Source organism: Protopterus annectens, chromosome 10.part0 (genome assembly GCF_019279795.1).
Source record: "Protopterus annectens isolate FY-2018-M chromosome 10.part0, PAN1.0, whole genome shotgun sequence".
Classification (NCBI taxonomy): domain Eukaryota; kingdom Metazoa; phylum Chordata; order Ceratodontiformes; family Protopteridae; genus Protopterus; species Protopterus annectens.
Genome location: NC_056744.1, coordinates 757,977,961 through 757,986,162, shown reverse-complemented (window position 1 = coordinate 757,986,162; position 8,202 = coordinate 757,977,961).

Here is an 8,202-nt window from a genome sequence, read left to right as displayed (position 1 = left end):
TGAGCACAGAAAATGGTGTATTATTGGGATTTGTACTGTAAATGTGCAGACATGCTGCATCCATCCTGTACCATGGCTACATGTGAGTCTGCTGACAATAACTCCCTCTCACAACTACCTAGGACCTGCTGGTCTGCATATGGGACAGCAGCCTGAAACTGGTGAGTATGATATTGTTCTGCTGTGGCCTGGCAATACCCCAGGCATGTGAAGGGCATGCAATTTACCATGTGCACAACTATCAATAATAGCTATATTGCTTTATGTGCATGTTCATTGTGGTGGGTTAACTGCATTGCATCACAGTAGTCACCACTGGGGCTGATCTGAGGTGAATTCAACATTCCTGTAGCATACCCCACAACTTGTGAGTGCAAGACATCTGGACAGAGGCCAGCAACATGTACTGGAAAAATGGCCTATGGTAGGGACATGTGTGACACATTACTGGCATACAGTGTATATAAATTATGTACACACCCCTGTTAAGATGTAAGGTGTTTCTGATATGTACAAACTGGGTCCACAATATGGCAGTTCACACCTTTTCTAACCTTTTATGTAACCCCATAACATGAACAGTTCACTTATAAAACCAAGAATCTAGACTCATGTATTGCACCTACAAGGCTGGTGACCTGTGAGGGTGGTAGACGTCATATCAGCATGATGTTTCAGTGAGGTATGATATCTGATGCTGTCATATGTGTCAGTACACTCAATGTGGCCTATTTGGCTACAATGTCACATACATGGGCATTGGTAAGGCACACAGACCACTTCCAACTACATCTAGGTTGCAAACATCTGGATGTTCCAGACACATCTGTACAGAGGATTGTACAATGGTTTAACTCACTATGTGTGAGGCAGATGCTGTTACCACACTATATAAAATAATGGAATTGAGAGGTGGTCACCAGCTGTGTATGCTACACACATCAAGATGGTATAAGACACACAAGATATGATCCTCACACACAAATGGTTGCCAATATTAGGATTAGAACTCCTGCCTATCTAGTTATTTCTTCTATAGTGCTATGCAGTTAGCAGACTTGCCACAGAGCATACACTTTTTCACCTAGTCCAAAGGTACTTCTAAGGTGGATGACATCAACAGGACTACTAAATTGGAGTGAGGGGAAGTGTAAACAATAGTACAGAAGTAGAAAATGATATAACCCACACACTACATGATTCGCCTACAAACACACACACACACAGATGCAAACAATTGCAAGTAGTGAAATTAGAACTCCTGCCTATCTAGCTAATTCTACTTTAATGTGTCACAGTTATCAGATGCACCAAAGAGTTTATATGTTTTCACTTACTCCAAATGTACTTCTAAGGTGGATGACATCAACAGGACTACTAAATTGGAGTGAGGTAAAGGGTAGTACACAGGTCAAAAATGGTATAACCCATGTACTACATGATGCTCACACAAACACACACACATATCCAAACAATTGCCAGTAATGGGATTCCAACTCCTGCCTATCTAGTTTTTTTCTACTATAGTGTTACACACTTATCAGATGTTCCACACACCTTACACATTTTTACCTAGTCCAAAGGTACTTCTAAGGTTTAGAACAGATGCCTTTCATGCCCCCGGTTTAAATGACAATTGTAATATTTTACCTGTTTTAAGGCTTAAGAGTTATTTAAGTTGATTTTTTCCTGTCACGAACTCAAAGCCTTATTATAAACATCTTTAAAGTGTATACACTTAATTAGTTGACAAGGTTTAATTACGAGTCTGGATACACGCTGTCACTTTATATGTGGATGCTTTTAATTTTTAATTTTTACTAATGACTGTTGCCAAAATTACGACTTGAATGTAATGTAGTTGTGGGTCAATAATGTTTTATGGTAAATATTTAGGTTTTTAAAAAAAAGTTTTTCTTGAAAATGGTTTTTAAAAAATATATTTTTAAGATGGTTACTTCATGACATCACTTCCTTTTGGTATTTAAGCTTGCTTAATTGATTATGTTTTGTTTGAACTCTGATGAAGCCAAGCGTTTGTAGCAAGGCGAAAACGTTTACAAATAAAATTAGCGTTTAGCTTTCTTGATCTACTTGAGTGATTTACTAGCTGGAGCAAGGTCCTGTGGCGTTGTCTTTTGTACTTCTAAGGTGGATGACATCAACTGGACTACTAGATTGGAGTGAGGAGAAGTGTAAAGGGTGGTACAGAAGTCAAAAATGGTAAAACCCACACGTTACATGATTCTTACACAAACAGACACATTCAAACAATTGCCAGTAGTGAGATTAGAATGCCTGCCAACCTAGAAATTTCTATTATAGTGCTATACAGTTATCAGATGCACAACAGAGCTTATACATTTTCACCTAGTCCAAAGGTACTTCTAAGGTGGATTACATCAATAAGATTACTAAAGTGGTGTGAGGGGAAGCGTGAAGGGTAGTACACAAGTCAAAAATGGTATAAGCCAGACAGTACATGATTCTCACACACACACACACACACACACACACACACACACACACACACACACACACACACACACACACACACACACACACACACTCTCACACTGACTTGCCAGTATTGGGATTAGAACTCCTGCCTATCTAGTAATGTCTACTATAGTGTTATGGAGTTACTGCATGTGGTACAGAGCTTACCAAACTTTCAAATGGCCAAAGCTGCTGATAACTGCAGAGCTGAAGTAAAGTATTACAGGTGGCAGAAAGTCTGCCTTCATTTTCACCCTTTCATCATGCTAGTTCTTTCTGTCTTGCACTTCAAATAGCATTATAGCTTGGCACTTCACCAGGTTATTGTATCAATAAGTGTGGCACACCTGGGAGCCATCAGCAGTACTCGTTCATCACAGAAGTAGCCTCAGTACTTACTAGTTATGTCTACCACTCCTGGCATGATTGAAGTGCAGTTTTCTGTGCTTTCACCCATTAACCTGGTGCACTTGTCCATTCTGAGGCACTGTTGCAACTGCCTCATCTATACAGACAACCATCCCCTCTAAACTCCAAACACTCAGACCTGTGAGAGTTACCCGTATATCACCCAATGCAGACATATGCACTCTCCAGCAAAGACTGGACTAGCAGGTCAAAAGGATAAGATCAACATCTGCACCACACCATGTGGAACACATAGCTCACCATGACACCAACTTAGCCATAACATACAGTGAAAAAACACACACCCACCTTCACAGAGCCACTCAAAGGACATTTACCCAAACAGCACAGACCAGCAAGACAGACACCCACTCAGATACCATGACAGGGCACATGCCAAGGGACACATATTGCACCTACACAGTGTACCCCTCAACCTAACCTCCTAAGGCTAACCACCTTGCACAATATAGTGATCATGGGTAACTCAATATTGAGGCACACACATATCCCACTCACTAAGTTGAATATAGAGCAGGTAAATACCAAATATCTATCACATGCCAACATCCAACACATGACACAGCCAGTCATGGCACTCCACAACAACTACAAGTATCACTCTGTATCCATGTGATTGTGAATGACCTGGAACACACCTCCCTGGACTACATGACATGAGACATGGTTGAATTATCTGATTATGTGGTCCAGGCAGGTGTGGCAGTAGCCCTGAGCAGTATACTGCTGTCACCCAGAATGATGCTGCAGTACTATCAACAGATGATTGACTGTAACATTGGCGTATGTGTTCTGTGTCATTCTCAGGGGATGTAGTATCTCTCTGCTTGGGATAACATGATTGACAGACCTCAATGACTTGCCACAGCTGTCCTACATCTGTCAACCCTGGGTTTCCAGGTACTGGCTATGTGTCTTGCTACTCCTATAATGCCTTATTAGGCAATGTTCCAAATGTAATTACCACCATAGCAGCTACACATGTATGCAATCTGAGGGTCATGCTTCTCAACAGTAGACATCTAAATGTTAGGATGCAGCCAGTCAAAGCACTCCTCAGATGTCCCTAGACTGTCAATGCACATTCCTCAACACCCTGCCATCTGTGAAGGTCCAATGCAACACTGACATAGTAGGAGACTTCAACTATTCATCCATCACCTGGGGAAAGTAGCCAATCACCAGTACAGTGGCATGGCACTTCCTTGAATTCATCATTTCCAATGCCCTGGACCAGCTCATATTGACCCCTGGTAGAGGATGCAACAACTTTGACCTGTGCTGACTACTTACATATGGGACTGTTGCTCATCCACAGTTGTCAATCCCTAACCTGGTGAGATCCACACAGGCTGTAATCAACATGGAACTCAACATGTCAGCCACACCCCCCACAAAGGTAACCACCTTGCAAAACCTCTCCAAAGCTGACTTTGCAGCCATAAAAACAGGGGTGGATGACTTCACTGCAACCACGACAATGGGAAATAGCTGCATGACTGTCGAATCATACACATATGCACTGTACAAACAGGTACATGAATGCATGGTACTAGCCATAGCCAACAGAACCCAGACACTGTCCTCCAAACACTGGGGGACAATGTGATGGTCCCCTGCCATTACTAAAGTGTACAACAGAAGGAGGACACTGTTGCAGAAAAAGGTGGTGTCCCATGACTGCTGAATCCCCTTATTAGCCTCAAACACAACTTGGGATCCCTCATGGAATCCCCCACAGGCATCTATGAAGCCAGAAATGCAACAGGCATTGATGACAATCACAAAAGCCTTTGATAGTTACATCAACAACCTCCACAGCATTAAACACAAGTACTGTGAGTTACTGCATACTGTTAATTCCTATCCTGAGAAAACAGATAATGGCCACAGTCTTGGCAACACATTCAGTGCAAGTTTTATCCCTCTCACCCCCACAAGTGTACAATCACAATGGCAGATGAATGGCAGGCACCCAACAGTACTGCAGGCCAGGTTAGACTTGCATTGTCCACAGGTAAGAATACAGCTTCCATGGGACAAAATAGCTGTGTTCTACATGCCATACAAAATGACCTTGGACCAAATATGTGTGCCCTGGCCAGTCACAGCCTCACCTCAGGCTTTGTCCCTCAAACATGGCACACTGCTACAGTCATCCCTTTCCATAAAGGGGTAGCATATACAGACCTTGGGGATTAATGGCTCCTTAGCCTGACAAGTCTAATATGTAGGGGTATGGACTGCATCATCAGGGACCTGATTGACCAAGCTATAGGTGATCTCCTAACTCTGGACCCACACAGTTTGACTTTGTGAATGGCAGATCATGCCTGCTCAACCTGGTTGACATCCTTGACTGAGTCACCAGGGCTGCGTATGACAGTAAGACAGTGCATACAGCCTACATCAATCTGTCCAAAGCTTGTGATACCATTCCTCAGTGAGGGATGTTTGATAAAACCCTCAAACTAGGCATCAACCCATATATCTTGGCTTGTTTTGCAAATTGGTTCACAGAAAACACAAGTATGACAGTGGCAAACTCCAAGTCAGACTGGCAAACAGTCACAAGTGGAGTCCCACAGGGATCACTACTGGGTAGTGTCCTGTCCAACATCTACTTCTCAGGAGTCCAGCCCAACGCAGAGGAACTCTGGCTGACCAAGTTCACAGAGGACTGCAAGCTGGGAGCTATTATTAACTCCACAAGTGATACACACATCCCACAGAAAGGCCTCACTGAGACCACTGAGTGGTGTGGAAACCATGCCCAGAAGCTTAAACCCACAATATGCATCATCATCGTCCCCCTTGGTAAAACAGTAAGTTCACAGTAAGCACCACACCGATGGGTGCCCGATGAACACTGCATACATTATAATAGATCTGGGGACACAGGTCGGCAGTAACTTTTCCTTCAAGCACCACATTGCCACTGTGGTCAGGAAGTCATTCTGTATGGCACATTGTATTACCAAGGGATTAGCATCCAGGAAGACAGACGTAATAATCTCTGTCTACTATTCCCTCATTAGACCACTCCTCACGTATTATGGCCAATTTGCCATGTACCTCACTAGACACCTGCTGCAGCTGTCGAAGCCACAGAAGCACCTCACAAAGGCATTCCTAGGCATTAAACACACATCCTACACAGATAGACTCAGCAGACCCACGCTATTCTCTGTGTCATATCACCTAATTTGCAACTATCTATGCTTGACTTACAAAGCCATGTCTGACCCAGCTGGTTTAGAAATGCTACATATAAATCCAGCCACACCACACACTGTAGAGACCTCTACCTCAGTACCACAATCACCACAACATGCTGGTGGGACAGGTCCCTCACCAAGAGACTGCACATGCCCTGGAATACACTTCCCATACATGTTATGCAGATCACCTAGCTGACCCTGTTCCAGAAAAAGCTTGATGAGTGGATGGGTAATAGACAGTTCAATCTAAGGATCACTGCAGTGGCTATACTTGATACAGGCACTGGGATGCAACATCAGGTGGCACAATAGCAGGGCCCTTCTATGTGCAAGGCTTGTAAAGGCTCCTGGGCCATTACCTACTACACACTTGTGAACCTATAAAGGGGATGACATCAGCAGGACTGATAAAATAGTGCAGTGGGTGTTTAACCTATCAAAATACTTTGTCCTACAAACAGACACTTGCCAGATGTGAGAGTAAAACCCCTACCTAACTAGTGATTTGTATCATAGTGTTTTGTATCATAGCATTACGCAATTACCACATGCACTACAGAGCTTACTGGACTGAGAGTTGGCCAAAAGTGCCGATATGGGGTATGACATCAGCAAGACTGACAAAGTAGGGGAGTGGGTGGGAAACATATCAAAATACTTCTACTTACAAACATACATACCCACACACACATTTGCTGGAAGAATAAAACCCCTGCCAAACTAGTCACTTGTACTATAGTGTTAAGCATTTATCACATGAACTACTGAGCTTACAGGGCTGACAGCTGTCCAAGGTAGCTGGTAAGGGACTGACATAATCTGGACTGATAAGGTGGGGCACTGTGAAGTGCTGTGGGTGGGAATGGCATAAAACTGTTTCACCTATAAACTAACACACAACTCACTCAGTCTTGCACACACAGCTGTCACACACACAAGCACACACACACACACACACTTCTATATTTGCCAGAACTGAGATTAGAACTCCTAATTAACAAGTTATTTGTACTATCATATTATGCAGTAATCACACGTGCCACAGAGCTTATGGGGCTGAGGCCTGACAGAAGTAACTTCTAAGATGACTGATATCTGCAGGACTGCTAAAGTGGGGGAAGGGGATGTGTACTGGGTTTGAATGGACACAAAAGCTTTTAGTTGTGAAGACACACACAAACACACACACACACACACACACACACACACACACACACACACACACACACACACACACACACACACACACACACACACACTCACACACACACTCACACACACACACACACACACACACTTTTACATTTGCCAGGACTGAGATTTGAACACGCCACAGAGCTTATGGGGCTGGGCCTAACAAAACTGACAGACTATGATGACAGACATCTTCAGGACTGCTAAGGTGGGGCAATGGAAAGTGCACTGGGTGGGGAAGGCCTGTTCATTCCTAGATCCTACTAACATTTCTCTAAGTGTATGAATATGCCCAGTGGGTCCTTCTATAGTACATGTGAGACTCCATTCTAGGAATTGTTGTACTCCAGTCCTGTTTGTATTGTGCTATACCCATACCTGTCAACCCGTTGGTGCAGGATATCTGGAGATAGCCTATCAAAATGTGGGAACAATGGGCCATACAATGATTGTGACAATTTCTCTCAGTAATATATGGGTTGCAAGGGTTACAGGGCTGGTTTTAGCAGACATCTGTCATATATGCCATTTGACGTAATATTTCAGTACCTGGTAACATACCTTCTCAGATCATCACAGTGATTTACCAGGGGAATCAGGATGGATGATGCACACACAAGGTTTATGGGCCAAATGCTATGCATTCTTGTACTATCCAGCCTGTTGAGAGGTGTGCCTACAAGCGATTGACTGCTGGTGATGTGGAAATGATCCCGCAACTTAGTGATATATTACAATATTTGAATCTCTGTGCATTTATTTTCTGGCCTGGTCTGATTTCCAGTCCACAGTTGGGTAATATAAATCAGACAGGATCGGGGTAACAGGCAGACTCCAGATAATATTTGTAGGGGATAGG